This window comes from Aethalodelphis obliquidens, unplaced genomic scaffold, assembly GCF_003676395.1.
Source record: "Aethalodelphis obliquidens isolate GAN/ISIS:26980383/991018 unplaced genomic scaffold, ASM367639v1 scaffold8, whole genome shotgun sequence".
Classification (NCBI taxonomy): Eukaryota; Metazoa; Chordata; class Mammalia; order Artiodactyla; family Delphinidae; genus Aethalodelphis; species Aethalodelphis obliquidens.
Genome location: NW_020837952.1, coordinates 31,834,593 through 31,855,927, shown reverse-complemented (window position 1 = coordinate 31,855,927; position 21,335 = coordinate 31,834,593). Strand labels below are relative to the sequence as shown.

General features: G+C 35.8%; 1 protein-coding gene across 1 annotated transcript in view; it reads left to right on the top strand.

Moving 5' to 3' along the window:
- The window catches only part of MGAT4C (MGAT4 family member C), a 616,445-nt gene that overhangs the window by 252,417 nt on the left and 342,693 nt on the right, over positions 1–21,335 (top strand). The window contains exon 2 of the mRNA XM_027107127.1: positions 18,440–18,550. The gene's annotated coding sequence lies outside the window, so the exon portion shown is untranslated. The remainder of the gene's footprint in view (positions 1–18,439; positions 18,551–21,335) is intronic.

Genomic DNA, 21,335 nt, shown 5'->3' with positions numbered 1-21,335 from the left:
CTTTTATGTTTCCATACAAATTGTGAAACTTTTTGTTCTAGTTCTGAGAAAAATGCCATTGGTAGTTTGATAGGGATTGCATTGAATCTGTAGATTGCTTTGTGAGTAGAGTCATTTTCACAATGTTGATTCTTCCAATCCAAGAACATGGTATATCTCTCCATCTATTTGTATCATCTTTAATTTCTTTCATCAGTGTCTTATAATTTTCTGCATACAAGTCTTTTGTCTCCTTAGGTAGGTTTAATCCTAGATATTTTTTTCTTTTTGTTGCAATGGTAAATGGGAGTGTTTTTTTATTATTTCACTTTCAGATTTTTCATCATTAGTGTATAGGAATGCCAGAGATTTCTGTGCATTAATTTTGTATCCTGCTACTTTACCAAATTCATTGATTAGCTCTAGTAGTTTTCTGGTAGCATCTTTAGGATTTTCTATGTATGGTATCATGTCATGTGCAAACAGTGACAGCTTTACTTCTTCTTTTCCGATTTGGGTTCCTTTTATTTCTTTTTCTTCTCTGATTGCTGTAGCTAAAACTTCCTAAACTACGTTGAATAAGAGTGGTGAGTGTGGGCAACCTTGTCTTGTTCCTGATCTTAGTGGAAATGCTTTCAGTTTTTCACCATTGAGGACGATGTTGGCTGTGGGTTTGTCATATATGGCCTTTATTATGTTGTGGAAAGTTCCCTCTATGCCTACTTTCTGCAGGGTTTTTATCATAAATGGGTGTTGAATTTTGTTGAAAGCTTTCTCTGCATTTATTGAGATGATCATATGGTTTTTCTCCTTCAATTTGTTAATATGGTGTATCACGTTGATTGATTTGCATATATTGAAGAATCCTTGCATTCCTGTAATAAACCCCACTTGATCATGGTGTATGATCCTTTTAATGTGCTGTTGTATTCTGTTTGCAAGTATTTTGATGAGGATTTTTGCATCTATGTTCATCAGTGATATTGGCCTGTGGTTTTCTTTCTTTGTGACATCTTTGTCTGGTTTTGCTATCAGGGTGGTGGTGGCTTCATAGAATGAGTTTGGGAGTGTTCCTCCCTCTGCTATACTTTGGAAGAGTTTGAGAAGGATAGGTGTTAGCTCTTCTCTAAATGTTTCATGGAATTCAGCTGTGAAGCCATCTGGTCCTGGGCTTCTGTTTGTTGGAAGATTTTTAATCACAGTTTCAATTTCAGTGCTTGTGATTGGTCTGTTCATATTTTCTATTTCTTCCTGGTTTAGTCTTGGCAGGTTGTGCATTTCTAAGAATTTGTCCATTTCTTCCTGGTTGTCCATTTTATTGACATAGAGTTGCTTGTAGTAATCTCTCATGATCCTTTGTATTTCTGCAGTGTCAGTTGTTACTTCTCCTTTTTCATTTCTAATTCTATTGATTTGAGTCTTCTCCCTTTTTTTCTTGATAAGTGTGGCTAATGGTTTATCAATTTTTTTATCTTCTCAAAGAACCAGCTTTTAGTTTTATTGATCTTTGCTATCGTTTCCTTCACTTCTTTTTCATTTATTTTTGATCTGATCTTTATGATTTCTTTTCTTCTGCTAACTTTGGGGTTTTTCTGTTCTTCTTTTTCTAATTGCTTTAGGTGTAAAGTTAGGTTGTTTATTTGAGATGTTTCCTGTTTCTTAAGGTAGGATTGTATTGCTGTACGCTTCCCTCTTAGAACTGCTTTTGCTGCATCCCATAGATTTTGGGTCATTGTGTCTCCATTGTCATTTCTTTCTAGGTATTTTTTTATTTCCTCTTTGATTTCTTCAGTGATCACTTCATTATTAAGTAGTGTATTGTTTAGCCTCCATGTGTTTGTATTTTTTACAGATCTTTTCCTTTAATTGATATCTAGTCTCATAACTTTGTGGTTGGAAAAGATACTTGATACGATTTCAGATTTCTAAAATTTACCAAGGCTTGATTTGTGACCCAAGATATGATCTATCCTGGAGAATGTTCCATGAGCACTTGAGAAAAATGTGTACTCTGTTGTTTTGGGATGGAATGTCCTATAAATATCAATTAAGTCCATCTTGTTTAATGAATCATTTAAAGCTTGTGTTTCCTTATTTATTTTCATTTTGGACGATCTGTCCATTGGTGAAAGTGGGGTGTTAAAGTCCCCTACTATGATTGTGTTACTGTCGATTTCCCCTTTTATGGCTTTTAGTATTTGCATTATATATTGAGGTGCTCCTATGTTGGGTGCATAAATATTTACAATTGTTATATCTTCTTCTTGGATCGATCCCTTGATCATTCTGTAGTGTTCTTCCTTGTCTCTTGTAATAGTCTTTTTTTAAAGTCTATTTTGTCTGATATGAGAATTGGTACTCCAGCTTTCTTTTGATTTCCATTTGCATTGAATGTCTTTTTCCATCCCCTCACTTTCAGTCTGTATGTGTCCCTAGGTCTGAAGTGGGTCTCTTGTAGACAGCATATATATGGGTCTTGTTTTTGTATCCATTCAGCCAGTCTGTGTCTTTTGGTGGGAGCATTTAATCTATTTACATTTAAGGTAATTATCGATATGTATGTTGCTATTCCCATTTTCTTAATTGTTTTGGGTTTGTTATTGTAGGTCTTTTCCTTCTCTTGTGTTTCTTCCCTAGAGAAGATCCTTTAGCATTTGTTGTAAAGCTGGTTTGGTGGTGCTGAACTCTCTCAGCTTTTGCTTGTCTGTAAAGGTTTTAATTTCTCCATCAAATCTGAATGAGATCCTTGTTGTATAGAGTAATGTTTGTTGTAGGTTTTTCTCCTTCATCACTTTAAATATGTCCTGCCACTCCCTTCTGGCTTGCAGAGTTTCTGCTGAAAGATCAGTTGTTAACCTTATGGGGATTCCCTTGTGTGTTATTTGTTGCTTTTCCCTTGCTGGTTTTAATGTTTTCTTTGTATTTAATTTTTGATAGTTTGATTAATATGTGTCTTGGCGTGTTTCTCCTTGGATTTATCCTGTATGGGACCCTCTGTGCTTCCTGGACTTGATTAACTATTTCCTTTCCCATAATAGGGAAGTTTTCAACTATAATCTCTTCAAATATTTTCTCAGTCCCTTTCTTTTTCTCTTCTTCTTCTGGGACCCCGATAATTCGAATGTTGGTGCGTTTAACGTTGTCCCAGAGGTCTCTGAGACTGTCCTCAGTTCTTTTCATTCTTTTTTCTTTATTCTGATTTGCAGTAGTTATTTCCACTATTTTATCTTCCAGGTCACTTATCCATTCTTCTGCCTCAGTTATTCTGCTATTGATCCCTTCTAGAGTATTTTTAATTTCACTTATTGTGTTGTTCATTGTTGGTTGTTTCGTCTTTAGTTCTTCTAGATCCTTGTTAAATGTTTCTTGCATTTAGTCTAGTCTTTTTCCAAGATTTTGAATCATCTTTACTATCATTATTCTGAATTCTTTTTCAGGTAGACTGCCTATTTGATCTTAATTTGTTAGGTCTCGTGGGTTTTTACCTTGCTCCTTCATCTGCTGTGTGTTTTTCTGTCTTCTCATTTTGCTTATCTAACTGTGTTTGGGGTCTCCTTTTTGCAGGCTGCAGGTTCGTAGTTCCCGTTGTTTTTGGTGTCTGTCCCCAGTGGCTAAAGTTGGTTCAGTGGGTTGTGTAGGTTTCCTGGTGGAGGGGACTAGTGCCTGTGTTCTGGTGGATGAAGCTGGATCTTGTCTTTCTGGTGGGCAGTTCCACGTCTGGTGGTGTGTTTTTGTGTGTCTGTGACCTTATTATGATTTTAGGCAGCTGCTCTGCTAATGGGTGGGGTCGTGTTCCTGTCTTGCTAGTTGTTTGGCATAGGGTGTCCAGCACTGTAGCTTGCTGGTTGTTGAGTGAAGCGGGGTCTTGGCGTTGAGATGGAGATATCTGGGAGACTTTCGCCATTTGATATTACGTGGAGCTGGGAGGTCTCTTGTGGACCAGTGTCCTGAAGTTGGCTCTCCCACCTCAGAGGCACAGCACTGACTCCTGGCTGGAGCACCAAGAGCCTTTCATCCACATGGCTCAGAATAAAAGTGGGAAAAAGTAGAAAGAAAGAAAGAGGATAAAATAAAGTAAAATAAATTAAGATAAAATAAAATAAAGTTATTAAAATAAAAAATAATTATTAAGAAAAAAAATTTTTTTAAGTGAAAAAAAAAAAAAACGGACAGACAGAACCCTAGGACAAATGGTGAAAGCAAAGCTTTACAGACAAAATGTCACAGAGAAGCATACACATACACACTCACAAAAAGAGGAAAAGGGGAAAAAATAATATATCTTGGTCTCAAAGTCCACCTCCTCAATTTGGGATGATTGGTTGTCTATTCATGTATTCCACAGGTGCAGGGTACATCAAGTTGATTGTGGAGATTTAATCCGCTGCTCCTGAGGCTGCTGGGAGAAATTTCCCTTTCTCTTCTTTGTTCTCACAGCTCCCGGGGCTCAGCTTTGGATTGGGCCCCGCCTCTGCGTGTAGGTCGCCTGAGGGCATCTGTTCTTCGCTCAGACAGGACGGGGTTAAAGGAGCAGCTGCTTCGGCACTCTGGCTCACTCAGGCGTGGGGGAAGGAGGGGCACGGAGTGCGGGCGGGCCTGCGGCGGCGGAGGCCTGCGTGACGTTGCACCAGCCTAAGACGCGCCGTGCGTTCTTCCGGGTAAATTGTCCGTGGATCACGGACAGTGGTGGGCTACACAGGCTCCAAGGAGGGGAGGTGGGGACAGTGACCTGTGCTTGCACACAGGCTTCTTGGTGGTGGCAGCAGCCGCCTTAGCGTCTCATGCCCGTCTCTGGGGTCCGCGCTGTTAGCCGCGGCTCGCGCCCCTCTCTGGAGCTCCTTTAAGCAGCATTCTTAATTCCCTCTCCTCACGCACCAGGAAACAAAGAGGGAAGAAAAAGTCTCTTGCCTCTTTGGCAGCTCCAGACTTTTCCCCGGACTCCCTCCCAGCTAGCTGTGGCGCACTAGCCCCCTTCAAGCTGTGTTCACGCCGCCAGCCCCAGTCCTCTCCCTTTGATCCGACCTCCGAAGCCCGAGCCTCAGCTCCCAGCCCCCACCCGCCGCCGGCGGGTGAGCAGACAAGCCTCTCGGACTGGTGAGTACCGGTCGGCCTTAATCCTCTGTGCGGGAATCTCTCCGCTTTGCTCTCCGCATCCCTGTTGCTGTGCTGTCCTCCGCGGCTCCGAAGCTTCCCCCTTCCGCCACCGCAGTCTCCGCCCGCGAAGGGCCTTCCTAGTGTGTGGAAACGTTTCCTCCTTCACAGCTCCCTCCCACTGGTGCAGGTCCCGTCCCTATTCTTTTGTCTGTTTTTTCTTTTTTCTTTTGCCCTACCCAGGTACGTGGGGAGTTTCTTGCCTTTTGGGAGGTCTGAGGTCTTCTGCCAGCGTTCAGTAGGTGTTCTGTAGGAGTTGTTCCACGTGTAGATGTATTTCTGGTGTATCTGTGGGGAGGATCTCCACGTCTTACTCTTCCGCCATCTTCTTCAACCTCCACTACCCCTTATTTTTAAAATAATTTTTTTTTTCTATAGCTATAGACTTAAGACATGATGAAAGGGTTGTTTTTTCTCAGTTAAATAATGGATAAGAGGATTCATATTTTGCCAAGCAAGTAATCTGAAAATGGCATTAAAACCAGTTTAATAAAATAACTCAGTTATAAACTCAAAGTCAGTACCAGTCCCTTTGCAGTGTTTATTGGTCTAGAAATATATAAAAAGAGATGTATTAAGAGAGAAGAGGGAATAGACAAAATAATGTTTAGAGACAGAAACAACATAAAATGTACTGGATAAAATACCCTCAATGTTAGAACTTGAAGTTCCTTATATTTAACATGAATGCCTTCAAACTTTGGAAAGTTCATTCCTTTTATGAATTTGTGAATTTAGAAAACCAAACCACTACTGCTATTTTTGAATTATTCTTCATGTCATTGAATTTCCTCTTTGCTTACTGCCCCAGTGTTGAAAACACTGGTTTTTCAATGAATATTTTATTCATTGCATTGCTGATATATAAAATTAATGTTCAAATTAATGAGCAAATACAACCTATGTGACTTTTGTATAGCAATGTTTATCATCTCTCTCTATTATTATATATAGTTACATAAATAAGTACATGTATAATTATATGTAAACTATGATATAGTTTCCCACAGTGTCTCCTAAAGAGTAGTAGCCCTCTGTATTTATAGTATCTTACCAAAAATATTTTCTAAAAAACTTGTGAGAAAATAATGAATAATTTTTGCAACAATTTTCTGACCATTTTATCAGCTTTTTAAAAGCATTGTCAGGCAAGATAATTCCTAAATGTACTGGGTCATGCAGTGCCCCCCATCTACTCCACCATGACTCATCATAATTTGTAAAACAGTAGATAGTAAGAATTTAATGATGTGCTTGGTAAGTGTGAGTAGATTTGTGGGACAAATTTGGTTTGGGCAGACAATACACCTAGTTAAAATGGTACACTTTCCAACGGTTTTACAGTTATGTATGAAGTTCTGGTAAGAATGCCATGAGCAGAAGTCTGTTTATTATTTCTGGGTAAGTTAGCTTCCCTGACATAGGAATGACCATCTCATTGTTGCAGCCAACTTCCCTTTCCTGCCTGTAATGCATGCAGGGGGCTGGAGGGGGGTGGCCTCTGTGCCAGGAGAAGGCCGACTTGACACGACAATACAAAAGCCAAGATTATAAATGGCAGAATTGAAAGATTGAGGGAGTTAAGTTTCCAACGTGATCTTTGAGACACTACATCGGTCTAGCTTACCTGCCTAATATTGTGGTGGTGGTAAGTTGTTATTATTATTTTTTAATGAACAAAACTAGCAATCATAACCTTTGCCCTTTATTAATCATTTACAGTGTGCTTAGCAATGCCCTTTACATAAGAAATCATACAAGTTATTTAATATATCCTCTGAATGGTTATGTTCATTCCCATTTAAGAAAAGGAAGCCAAGAATTATAGAGTTAAAATAACTTGCTCAAACTTTCACTTCAGAATAGAATGAAAGGCAGAAAGCAGTCTTAATCTCTCATAGAGCAACAATAAGAACTCAAGCTACATTAAGAGAAACCGAGCAGAAAACAGCTGCTCAGGGCTTCAAAACAAATCATAGAATCTGGCAGTCACACAGAACTAGGAAGTCAACAACTGGAATTCAGGACTAATAAGGAAGAGTGACTGGCTAATATCCCATACTTTCAGTGGAGACCCCACAAGAGTTCAACCTAGCACAAAAGCAAACAAAAATTAGATCAGCTTCAAATAAATCAAGTGATTTGTCCATGAATTTCTGCCTGCTATCAATTAAATAAAAATAATTGGTCCCACTAGAAAATAGGACAAAATGACTGAAAACCAAGAGAAAAATTAAGCAACAGAATAGATCCACAGGTTATGAAGCATTGGAATTATTAGACACAAACATTAAAATTATTATAATTGTCACATCCATAAATGAAGGAAATATAGAAACTTCAACAAAGTATTGGAATTAAAAATGTGTATGTGTATAATGTGAAAAAAAAATCCTAGAACTGAAAATATTGATAGCTGAATAAAGAATTCAGTCAGTGGGTATAAAAGAAAATTGACATCGCCGAAGAGAGGATTACTGTCTAATCTTCTTTTAAAGCAGTCTATTTCTTTAAATATTTATTTATTTATTTGGCTGCGTCGGATCTTGGTTGCGGTACGTAGGATCTTCGTTGAGGCGTACGGGATCTTTCGTTGAGGTGCGGGTTCTATTTTGCTGTGCACGGGCTTCTCTCTAGTTGTGGCATGCAGGTTTTCCTCTCTCTAGTTGTGGCACATGGACTCCAGAGACTGTGGGCTCTGTAGTTTGTGGCACACAGGCTCTCTAGTTGAGGTGCGTGAGCTCAGTAGTTGTGGCACAAGGGCTTAGTTGCCCCACAGCATGTGGGATCTTAGTTCCCTGACCAGGGATCAAACCTGCATCCCCTGTATTGGAAGGTGGATTCTTTACCACTGGATCACCAGGGAAGTCCTTAAAGCAGTCTATTGAATTAAGCGAAGAATATCCATCTCGAAGAACGGAGACCAAAAAAAAAAAGAGAGGTACATTTAATTAGAGTCGTAGAAAGAGAGAAAAGAACAGGCAGAAGCAAAATTCAAAAGGTACTCACAAATAATATTCCAAATCTGACAAAAGATTTAATACCAAAAATCAGAGAAGCTATAAAAGTCTCAAATGCAGAGAAACTCTAGCTACTTCATATAAAAACTGCTGAAAACCAAACACAGAGAGAAAATCTTTATAAGGAGCCCAAGGGAAAAGCATCTTGCCTTCAAAGGAAGGAAATAAGACTGACAGCTGCCCCACCTTCTTTATATGATCATCAGGTATACAAAAAATATAACCTCAATGTATAAAAAAAAAGATGGTGTTTTCAATATCTACCACATTTTATCTAAATACATATAATACATATATAATATGTATGGTGTTATTTCAGTATTAAAAATTTCAAAAGCCAACAAAGTTAGCCTATGGTAACAGAAGTGAGATAAGTGGTTACTGCAGGGTGGTGGAGAAGAGTGATGAGGCAAGATTTCATGCTCCTGGAAATATTCTATAATTCAGTTTGTTAAAAATTTGTATCAGTAAATATGTTAACTTTGTAAAAATTCATCAAGCTATACAGTTTAGAATTGTGCACATTCTTATGTGTGGGCTTTTTTGTTGTTGTGGTTTTTAATTATCTTTTTCAAATTAAGATTTTATTTTTATAACAGTTTTAGGTTCACAGCAAAATTGAGGGGAAAGCACAGAGATTTCCCATCTATACTATATCCCCACATTTACATAGCCTCCTCCATTATCAACATCTCCCGCCAGAGTTATACATTTGTTACAATTGATAAATCTACAATGACACATCATTAGCACCACAAATCTATAGTTTACATTATAGTCACTCTTGGTGTTGTACATCCTGGGGGTTTGGACAAATGTATAATGGCACGTATCCGTCATTATGGTATCATACAGAATATTTTCACTGCCCTAAAAATCCTTTGTGCTCCATTTGTTCACCCTTTGTCCCTTCCCCTAAACACTGATCTTTTTCCTATTTCTATAGTTTTACTGTCTCAATGAACTTTCCAGAATGTAATATAGTTGGAATCATATAGTATGTAGTCTTTTCAAATCTACTTCTTTCGCTTAGTGATATGTATTTAAAGTTATGTTTTTTCATGGCTTAATAGTTTATTTTAGCACCAAATAATATTCCATTGTCTAGATGTACCACCGTTTCTTTATCCATTCACTTACTGAAGGACATTTTGGTTGCTTCCAAGGTTTAGCAATTATAATTAAAGTTGCTAAAATGTCTGTGTGCAGGTTTTTGTGTGGGCGTAAGTTTTCAAGTCCTTTAGATAAATACCAAGGAATATTGCTGGATTATATTCCAAGAGTATGTTTAGTTTTATAAGATACCATCTAACTGTCTTCCAAAGTTGCTGTACCATTTTGCATTCCTATCAGCAATATATGAGAATTTCTGTTGCTCCACATCCTTGCCAGCATTTGGTATTGTCAGTCTTCTTTTAATTTGCATTTCCCCATGACAAATAAGCATCTTTTCCTATGCTTATTTGCCATCCATCTTCTTTGTTGAGGCATCTGCTAATGTTTTTAGCCTACTTTTTAATCCAGTTGGTGCTTGTAGAACTTTAAGAGTTCTTTGTATATTTTGGATAGTAGTCCTTTATCAGATGTGTCTTTTACAAATATTTTCTCCCTATTTATGGATCGTCTTCTCATTGTCTTGACACTGTCTTCTAAAGAGTTTATTTGTTAGATGTTACACGTGAATGTTTATTTGTACCCCAAAGTGGAACTGAAACTAAGGGAGACAAATTACTTTGAAAGTGAAAGCTGAAGGACCTAATAAAGAAGATATGCAGATAAAAGAAAGAAAATAACTTACGTAGTATGTAAAACACTCAAGCTAGCACCTGACACATAGGAAGCATTCAATAAATATTAGCTGCTATAGTAATGAAAAAAAGTGGAAAGAAGAAAGAAGAAAATGGGGCAAGGAGGAGAGCATGACTGAGAGAGGAGAAAAGTCAGAAGGAAAAGAAAGGAGAAAAAAGAAGTAGTCTTAACTGTGACTATTGCCATTCGAATTCAATTTTCATTTAACTATCATTTATTTTTTGCTTGCCATTTTTTAATGTTTTATTTTATAGTGATAAAAAATGTTGTTATATACTATTTATATATGTTTGTTTAAAATCTTTAGAAGCTAATATGAAGACCAGCTTATTTATTTCAAAGTTTATTATATCCCATTAAAAGTTCATTATCATAAGCTATAAGTGCAGTTTTGTACATACCTCATTTAATTAAGTTTTGAAATCTATGCAGATGAGATAAAGGGAAGAATGTGCATTTGATAAATGCTTCACAGAGAAGATGAAGTTCTAAATAATATGAAAGAATAAGGTATAGCATGAAGGACCATCTTTGTTGCATAGCTCCAAGGGAACCATTTACATTTGTAAATAGTAATTTTTTTGGAGTTGTGCACTGCTATGCTCCATCTGAAATCCAAATTCTCTTATTTTTTTTGGCCTAACCCTTGTGATTCTTCTTAGCATTAATTTTTATTGAGAGATGGCTTAAAAGCAATAAAATATATCCATCTCAAGTGCATATTTTGATGAGTTTTGATAAATGTATATAGCGCTATAACTACCGCCACATCATGATATGGAAGAGTTTCCTTATTTTAAACAGTGCCCTTTTCAGTCAACATCTCTGTTCCTACTACCATTGCCAGCATATCATTGATCTACCACTTTCTGACAGAATCCAGATATTTTTTTAAATTATGTTAAAAATTACAGAAATTATTTTGTTCATAGGAAGAGGCAAAACAATGTTAAATGACTCAAATTTGAAATGATTAGTCATATACATACACTCATATTCTAGGTTAGTTGACATAATAAAATGTCATGGCATATGCATGTCATGGCAAAAACTGACTAAAGACATGACCCTCAATAGGATTTTATTTATATATTTTTGTATTTTCTTTTCTTACTCTTCATTATTTTTATTTTTCTTATGTCTTTCTCCTTTCTCTCTTTTGTTTATACTTGCTCTCCTCTCTATTTAAAGAGACCCCATTTTTTTCTAAGGCAATACTGAGGGTGACTATAAACCAAGTCTAATTGAAGCAATAAGAGTTATGATGAGATCAGACTCTGGTCAATCCATGGGCTTATTATTGAAAGCAATTCCATTAAACTGGTTTCTTTTTTAACTATAACTGTTGTTTGTGCAATGCAATGACTTTATGCTTTTATTTAGTAATAAATAATAATCTCTAAACTTTTATAAGTCTGTTGACACAGTTCTTGTTACTTTAAGTTATGGCCAAGGTGTTTCCAGTCATTCTTTTTCACTCAGACCGAAGTGTTCTGTCACAGTTGTATAAACAGAATTCTGCTCATTCAGAGGAAGAATGAATACTTTTAGAATACTGTTTCTGCTTTAGGGCCACTATTCTACACTATCTGTTCTCCTTGGTATTTTTAATCCTTTTATTCATTTTGTATCATTATATTTCAAGCTTATGTATTACATAAAACACTAGCGATACATGGTCAAACTAGCCATCTTCTTACTACTGCATGATGTGCTAATGGTAAGTGTTTAGATTAGAGTGTATTTTGTAGCTTTGCATATAATGCTTTCATTTCCAATATGTAAAGTCTATTCTAGGCATTTCACATTTGTTATCTTACTGCCTCCTCACAATCAGTCAAGAAGATGAGTGTTACCATCTCCTTTTCACAGATGAGGAAAATGAAGCATAGCAACAATATACAACTTATAAAAATTTATATATCTTCAAGGCTGTTTTTGTATCACTGTGATAAACACACTTTTTCCACCATGGCTAATCGTATTCGTATATATCAGAAGAACGTTACGTGATTAACTTTAAGCATAGCAACAATATACAACTTATAAAAATTTATATATCTTCAAGCCTGTTTTTGTATCACTGTGATAAACACACTTTTTCCACCATGGCTAATCGCATTCATATATATCAGAAGAATGTTACGTGATTAACTTTAAGCCATGATAGCAGTTTTCATCTTATTATGCGAACAGTAGATAATATAGAAAACAGTACATAAAATTCAAATTAATAATGTGAGGGAAAAAGCAACAAGATAATATAAATGATAAGGTACTATTTTATGTTTCTCCTTTTTTCTAAAGGATTGATTTTGTAAATCTGCCCCCAAAAGCAAGATTTTTTCTCTGTCAGAACCTCAAGAAGTTTCATAAAGAGGTAATATAAAATAAATACAGAGTAATATCTGTGCTATCATGGTGTATTATTTTGAGAAAATAAATGCATTATTTACCTTGACAATGTCATCTGGAGCAGCCTTCCAGGGATAAATAATTATTCACATGGCTGTTTTCCTCCTGGAACATTTTAACACTATCTGTGTGATTTGTTTTCATTGTTAATAGTCCATTATCAAAATGAACTATTGCCTTAGCAATGTGTTTTCACAAACATTTTAAATTCTTTCCTAGAGAACATTATGATTTTATTATGTATTTTTGTGTGTATATATATACACACGCACACACATATAGATATTAACATATAAATTGAAAACCTTTTTTGAAACATACATATCTAGAAAAGTGCAAACTCTTAAGTGAATGACAGTAAATATTTACAGTGAACATATCTCTCTAAGTAAGTATAAACATAATAGGAAAGAAAATATTACCAATATTTTAGGAAACTCTTTCATACCTCTTCCTAGTTATCCTCAGTGTAACCCCCAAATAACAACTGGCTGACTTCTATTACCATAAATTAATTTTGACCAATTCTGAAGTCTGTATAAATGGAATCATGCACGATATACTCTTTGTGTGTGATATCTTTTCTCAACATTATGCTAAAGAGACTCACCCATGTTGTCATGTATAATAATTAATTCTCATTGACATATTTTATTACATGAATATTCTGAAATACATTTGTCCATTTTACTGCTGATGGACGTTTGTATAGTTTTCAACTTTTGACTATTGCAAAGAGAGCTCCTATAAACAATATAATGTATACCTTTTGTTGCCACATTCATATATTTTTTGAGTGTGAAATTAGGATTGTAGCTGTTGGGTCATAAGGTAATCATAGGGTAAGTATATATTCAGCTTCAGTTTATACAGACAGTTTTCAAAGTGCTTGTGCCAATTTGCTAAACACTAAGTGTTATATAAGAGTTGTACTTGTTCTGCATTCTTCCCAAATCTTGAAATAATGTTTTAGACATTTTATTCAATATGGTGATCATGCATTTGCCTGATAAGAAGTACTGTTGATCACTCTTTCATATGATATTGGTCATTTGGATATTCTTTTGTGTGGAATGGCTGTACAAATATATTTGCCTTTAAATATTAGATTGAATATCACTTTCTTGTTAATTTCAGGAGTTTTATGAACACATTTACTGTAAATGTTATTGCAGCATAATTGACACAAATTGATCTATACGTATTTAAAGTGTGCAAGTTGATTAGTTTTGACATATGTATATACTCATGAAACCATCAAGACAATCAAGATAATGAACTCATCTGTTACCCACAAGAGGTTCCTTATGACCCTTGGCTATTCCTAAGCTTTACCACCCCGTTTTCTAGTCTCCAGGTCACTATAAATTAATTTACATTTTTAGAATTTTATATGAATTAAATCATACAGGAAAAAAGACGCAGATGTAGAGAATGGACTTGAGGACATGGGGAGTGGGAAGGGTAAGCTGGAATGAAGAGAGTGGCATGGACATCTATACACTACCAAATGTAAAATAGATGGCTAGTGGGAAGCAGCCACATAGCACAGGGAGATCAGCTTGGTGCTTTGTGACCACCTAGAGGGGTGGGATAGGGAGGGTGGGAGGGAGGTAGATGCAAGAGGGAGGAGATATGAGGATATATGTATATGTATAGCTGATTCACTTTGTTATAAAGCAGAAACTAACACACCATTGTAAAGCAATTATACTCCAATAAAGATGTTAAAAAAAATCATACAGTATGGACTCATTCTGTTTTGCTTCTTTCATTCAGCATAATTACTTAGAGATTCCTCTATATTATTGTATATAGCAATAGGTCATTGCTGTTGGGGAGCTGTTGCTTACTAAATATAGAATTTTGGTTTTGCAAGTTGAAATAGTTCTGGAGATGGTTGTACAATAGTGTGAATATACTTAATGCTATCAAACTGTACACTTAGAAATGGTTAAGATAGTAAATTTTATGTTATGCATTTTTAACATAATAAATATAATTTAAAAACCCTTTTGTTTTTAGCTTAAACAATTGGTGAATTTTACTAATAATAATTTTAAAAAACTGGAGAAAGGCAAGAATTGCAATGACATGGTAGAATCAATGTTCTGGCCATGTTTGAATTTTAAAATACCTGTTAGAGAGCCAAGAATTGAGATCCATAAGCAGATGGAGAGTCACATTTGGAGTACAGTGGAAAGGTCAGGCTGCAGAAATAAATTTGGTAGTCAAAAGGATATAGATAATAATTAAGGCCATGGACCTGAATGAGAACACCTACAGGAAAATATAGACTGAGAAGAGAACAGAGTTCAGGACCAACCAAATAGTATTATTCAGGCAAAGGAGGAGAAGCCAGCAAATGAACCTAAATTGAAAGGCCTGCAAACCATGATAAACATCACAAGCATATGGCATCACTAAAGCCAAGAGAAAACAATGTTTCAGGAAGGAATTAGTTAATTGAGTTCAGAAAGTATTGAGTGATCAGGTAAGATGAAATTTATTTTAGTGGCTTGAGAGTATGGGCTAAGTGTTAGCTGAGAAGGAACTGAAAAGTGAGAAAGATCTTTTGAGATATTTTCGAATGAAGAAATATATTGACATGAGAGAGTTCAATTCAAATATATTGAATTGAAGAGATACATTGTTGGTGGGAGGGTTTTATCCTTAAATACAGGGAAATGTTAAAACAGGATTTTAAATTATGGGAATGATTTAGTGCAGAGGGGGTAAATGATGTGAATGAGAGAGATTAGCATGAGAAAATTCTTTGAACATCTACAAGGGTTCATGGGTAAAGTTTAGAGGAGTTTGGTAGATCGGTAGGGTGGATTAGGAGAGTTGGGAACTCCTATGTAGTGGCTACTATTTTCTCAGTGAGGAAAATTTAAAGTAATCCAGTCCACTGTAATTAAGTTTGAAAATAGGGCTTCCCTGGTGGCGCAGTGGTTGAGAGTCCACCTGCCGATGTAGGGGACATGGATTTGTGCCCCGGTCCAGGAGGATCCCACATGCCGCAGAGCGGCTGGGCCCGTGAGCCATGGCCGCTGAGCCTGTGCGTCCGGAGCCTGTGCTCCACAACAGGAGAGGCCACAACAGTGAGAGGCCCGGGTACCACAAAAAAAAAAAAAGAAAAGAAAAGAAAATAACATAAAGAAAGGGAAAATACTTATCTTGTTCACTATTGTACCCTAAGAACTTAAATAATCTGTTACCTAGTAGATACTTAAGAGGTAATTCTTAAATTAAAAAAAATGTTTAAAGTTAAATCACAAGGAATTATCTTTTCAAAGTTCATTTGCTAATCATTTCCAAAATCATTAGGCCTAGGAAGAGACCTTTTCTTTCCTCAGTGTATTACAGCTGAAAATACATTATAATAATTCTCTAAATGTTTATTCCCTCTTTCAAATCAGCAAACTAAAGCACATAAACTTTTTTTGTCTCAAATTATTTTTTTTTAGAGTGAAGTATATTTGACTTATATTAGTTTCAGGTGTACAACATAGTGATTTGATTTTTTTTTTTTTTTTTTTTTTTTTTTGCGGTACACGGGCCTCTCACTGTTGTGGCCTCTCCCATTGCGGAGCACAGGCTCCGGACGCGCAGGCTCAGCGGCCATGGCTCATGCGCCCAGCCGCTCCGAGGCATGTGGGATCTTCCCGGACCGGGGCACGAACCCGCGTCCCCTGCATCGGCAGGCGGACCCTCAACCACTGCGCCACCAGGGAAGCCTGTGTTTTGATATTTTTATAGACTATACTCCATATAAAGTTATTATAAAATATTGACTATTTTCCCTGTGCTGTACATTACATCTTTGTAACATTTATATTATACCTAGTAGTTTGTACCTCTTGTTCCCCTTCACCTATTTTCCCCCTTGTCTCCCTCTCCCACACTTCTCCCCTTCGGTAACCACTAGTTTGTTCCCTGTTTCTGTTTTGTTGTATTTGTTCTTCTGTTTTATTTTTTAGATTCCACACGTAAGTGAAAGCATACAATATTTGTCTTTCTCTGATTTATTTCACTAAGCATAATACTATCCAGGTCCATCTATTTTGTTTCATATTGCAAAATTTCATTCTTTTTATGGTGAGTAATATTCCATTGTGTATATACACATCTTCCTTATTAATCTGTTTCTTTAGGTTGCTTTCATACGTTAGCTATTTTAAATAATGCTACTATGAACATTGGCGTGCATATAACTTTTTGAATAGTGTCACCTCACACCTGTCAGAAAGGCTATTGTCAGAAAGACAAGAAATAGCAAGTGTTGGCAGGGATATGGAGAAAAGGGAACCCTTGTAATACTGTTTGTGGGAATGTAAGTTGGTTCAACCACTATGAAAAACAGTATGGAGATTCCTCAAAAAATTGAAAAGAGGACTACTATATGATTCAGGAATTCCACTCGAAAGAAATTGAAAACACAAACTTTTCTTTTAATCTTGGAAATACTGTTTTAGAAGAAGTGATTTAAGACCTAGTTGAACAACACCAGAAGAGCCTACCGTTAAGTATTTACTACAGTAATTTGTCAAATCATTTCTCTTTTATGAGCCTTATTTTTCTCATGTGTAAAATGGAGAGCTTTAATGCCCTCTTCACTATTCTGATGAAAGAATTAAATAAGAATGTGTTAGTGGGGAATTTTATAAAGGCAAATGTTATATAATAAGGGAGATAACAGTTCACTGATACTAACCTTAAAAAAAAAAGAAAAAAACCCAACAGTGTGAAGGGCTTCCTCCTCCACACTCTGTCTCTCTAAGTAACATAATGAGAATATGAGTCATCTGTGTTCTTGGAAGAGTAGTATATGTATATCCGTCTGTAGTATTTGGAATCATAATTAAAATTTTTAAATGGCACTGATATCTACAGATAAAAATAAGGAATATTCTGCTTTCAAGGCTTTAAGTTCTTTAAATGTAGTTAAAGATGTTACTTTTAAAGGCTCAGCAATGCATAGAATTTTACACTTGTAGAATATCTAGATTTTTACTTCTAGGAAACATAAATTGTCATAATTTATATTTTTAGAGATTTATACAATCATAATTTGTATAATCATAAATTGTTTTGATATACTTGTATAATTTGTATGCTGAAAACTAAACTATCAAATATAAAAATGCAAAATAGCCCCACAACCTTCTATGCAGTTAATTCATATTTTTCAAATGGTGGCACTGCTGATAACTATTAACCAGGCTTCATACACTTGGGAAGCAAGGCAAAGATCACATACTCATATGGTTGTAAGATCAATGTATTGCTCAGATCATTGTTAGAAATGATACAGTTTGAGATTGTTTTACATTGAAGCTTATTTTTTGATCTAGTGTTCACTTTTTCTTGGTAATAAATATGCCTCTCACAGTTATAATCAGTTAATGCTCTCATGAATATTATATGTTTAAAAATAAGAAAAAAGTCCAGCTGTGTAACCCTTCATTGCTCCCATAAAAATTAAAGGATATGATTGTGTTTGGGCCCCTCTGAAGGTTTGGGAAGAGGAACAGTGGAATACAAGACTTAGAAATCCAACATAGTTGGTCTCAGACTCTAGGGTATGTTGTAGACATTACTGATGTGGTTTCTTTGCAAAGTAGAGATGTGGAGTGGTCACCTGACTTTTATCAAATAGGAATGAAAGAGACCTAATAATACTGATCTCTCATTAGCATATAAATAAGGGACTGAATATTGTCAAATTTCAAAAGGAAGACACAATAGATGCCAAGTAAACGTATTTATCTACGTCATCTGATTTAAAATGCTTTTTAAAAAACCTTGAACCACACTTTCAGAACCCAAATGTATTGACATAGTAGTAGAACTGACACTCACAAATTCATGGTTTCTTTAAAGATACTAATCTCAGCAATGAATAGAGAAAATCAAACAGCAAGTATTGAAAGCAGAAACATAATTGGCCTGTTTGGAAAAAGTTTACTAGGGTAACAGTGACTAGATTCAACATGCAACTGCCATCATGATGAATGTTTACAACATTTTTTTGAGAGCCAATTATACTGTTTTTTGTGCAGGGACTGGAGATCAGCCAGATCAGTTGTTTGCACAAAGCCGCTTTGGGTCTGCCTTTTCAAACAAAAGCTGCAGAAAATGTTATAGCAAGGTTGAAGCTTTATTCCACTCTGGTAAGAGAAGCTTTCTTTTTCTTTGCTATAGTGAGAGTTTGATAAGAAATCCTTTTAAACCATAATGCGATCAGGGCGAAGAGAAGCTGTTCTGTGTAACAAGTCATAAAATGCTCTCTTTTCTTTTGAACTGTTTTTTCATGATGCTTTTTGCCTGTACGTTATAGTGAAATAAAACTGAAACACTAAGTCATACTGTACATGTTAAATTTGTACTGGAGGTAGGGGAGTCTTAATGTACTCTTCTGGAGAATGAAATGTGGTGTTATTTTATGTTTTATACTCTAGATCTCCTGGTCAGGACAAAAGGAAAAAAGTCAGTATTCTGACACCATGGCTGAGAGTGAATCCATGTGTTTAAGTTTTCCCCTGACCAGTGATGTTATTAATGCCCAGCAGCTCACCACCATAAAGCTTCAAGAACCCGACCAAATTTGCCCTCTGGGTTTACTTGCAGACATTTCAGACCACTCTAGCTTCCTTTCATTTTAAAAAGTGGAAAAGCTGGGGATAGTAATTCTGGGTGAGTTTGTCTGCATGCAGCTCTCAATAATGTAACTTTACGTATATATACAAAATACGAGATTTTGTTTTTCACAACAATTTCTTCGATCTGTAATATGCTTCAATATTTCCACAAAAATCTTTCCTTGTTATAAACTCTAACTGAATTCATATCTGTCTAAAATGACAGGAAATAGTTGAGAGTATAAATACACGCCTATGTATATGTACACATAAATATGTACAAATATTTGACATGTGCACAATTAATTTTAGATAATGGCAGATTTATACATTACAGTAATGTAATCCCTACAGAAGCTTGTCATTTTAAGTTTGCATTATATAACTCTTCATTTTCCTGGTAAACATTTGTTCAGAAAGTGATGATGTAAATATCAAAAAGACTTTATAACCAATCACCTGCCTTGAATACTAAATCTATGTTTTGAGGTGAACTTGTCTGTAGTTTTCAGTAGCTGAATTACATGTGTGATTTTATATATATATATATAATCCATGAGATTTTAATATAAATCTTTTTAGAAATTTATCCCAGAGTAGTATTCCCAGCTTCAAAGGTATAAGCAGCTGGCAATGTCACTCTAATAAGTCACTAATAAATATTCATGTCCATTTGATCATTTTAATAAGCGTTTATTGACTCTCTACCTTGCTAGATATTTCAATGAGAAGAAATATGCAGCTTATAAAAGAAATGTAATATATAATATCTGCATAGATTTAAAGATGATTCAACACATGTACTTGAAAATAATTTGTATTGAGGTTGTAGCTAAGGAAAAATAGGTAAAATATCTTACACACAGAGTCAGGAACAGTCAGGTACAACAATAAATGCAATGAGAATTAATTTTTCAGATTACAAAATAATTCCACCGTTTAATACATGAGCCTGAAAAACTGTTGCAATGCCATGTTTCCCTTTTACCCTCTTTTAAATTATGCATACATTTAATACAACCCATTTTAAGTACTTGAGCTGTGTACGTCGTACTGAAAGAAATATAAAGACAGCCCTGCCCCTGAAAGAGAGTCTGGTCTGAAGGTGAGCTCAGCCAAAAAAAAAAAAAAAAAAGAAATTATATCACCATGAGTCCTTATAGTTAAAATAATAATAATGATAACAATAATTCAGTTAACATTCTGTGGTTTCTTCCCTCTTAAAGACTGTATGTTGCCCTTAGGCGCCTGCAACAGGCAACAACAACAGCAGTAAGTCCCAATTCATTTAGTTTCCTCCTTTCCCAATTTTGAAATAAATTTCAGATGGACAAGAGTTTCCTTCTAGGGAAAGAATCATGTTTAATGGTATATATATATATATTTTTTTTCTTTTCATTATCACCTTTACCTTTAGAAAGTTTACTTTGTCATCACACACACACACACACACGCACATGCACACACACACGCACACACACACTATTTCATGAGGAGGAAAGAAAGCAAGTAGAGCACATGTGCCCCCTGATGAGTATGGCACAGCAGGATCCCCCAAATATTTTTACCTTCAAGCGTTTGCTTTTGCTATTTAGGCCAAGAACATGGTTTTTCTATTGTCTGGTATCCAGGTTTTATCTGTCCTTTATGGCTTAGAGTAGAGGCCACTTTGTATCATGATGTCTTCCCAGCATGCCTCATGCCCAGTCCAGGTAAAATTATCTCTTCCCCCTTTAAACATTCTTATCACTTTGTCATTATGTGGAGAAAAGGCTGAAGTTTATGAACAGCATGCAAATGCCTTATTTCATAATCACAAAGACAATAAGACACTTTGTCACACATTCCCTCCTTCCAGACAATGTTTTCAAAGTCTGCTTTTTAAAATGTTACTTGTTAGAAAATTAATTTTTTAACTGCTTTTCAAATTTCCTTTGCCTTCTTTGCCCACCTGCTTTTCTAACAGCTGGTAATCTTGCCTTCTGTTTCACTGAGAAAGTAGAAATCATCTGACGGGGTCCCCCCATGTTCTTTTGCCTCCAAATCTAAAAAGCTTACTTCAGTCTACACCCATCTCTCTCTTTCCACCTTTCATAGTGGGAGGAAACACCCAAACTTATATCAGGATTCAAACACTCCTCTACTTCTGACTTCTCAGGTATTCACCTCAGTCTGCCAAATCTTTTCTCCTAATCATCAGTTTTATTTTCTCCATAAAATCCTTCCCACTGGAAGTCTACGTTAACCATACATACCTAACAATCCGTGGCTGGGATGACACATTCCCCTGTTGGTGCCATCCATATTCTGCTATTGT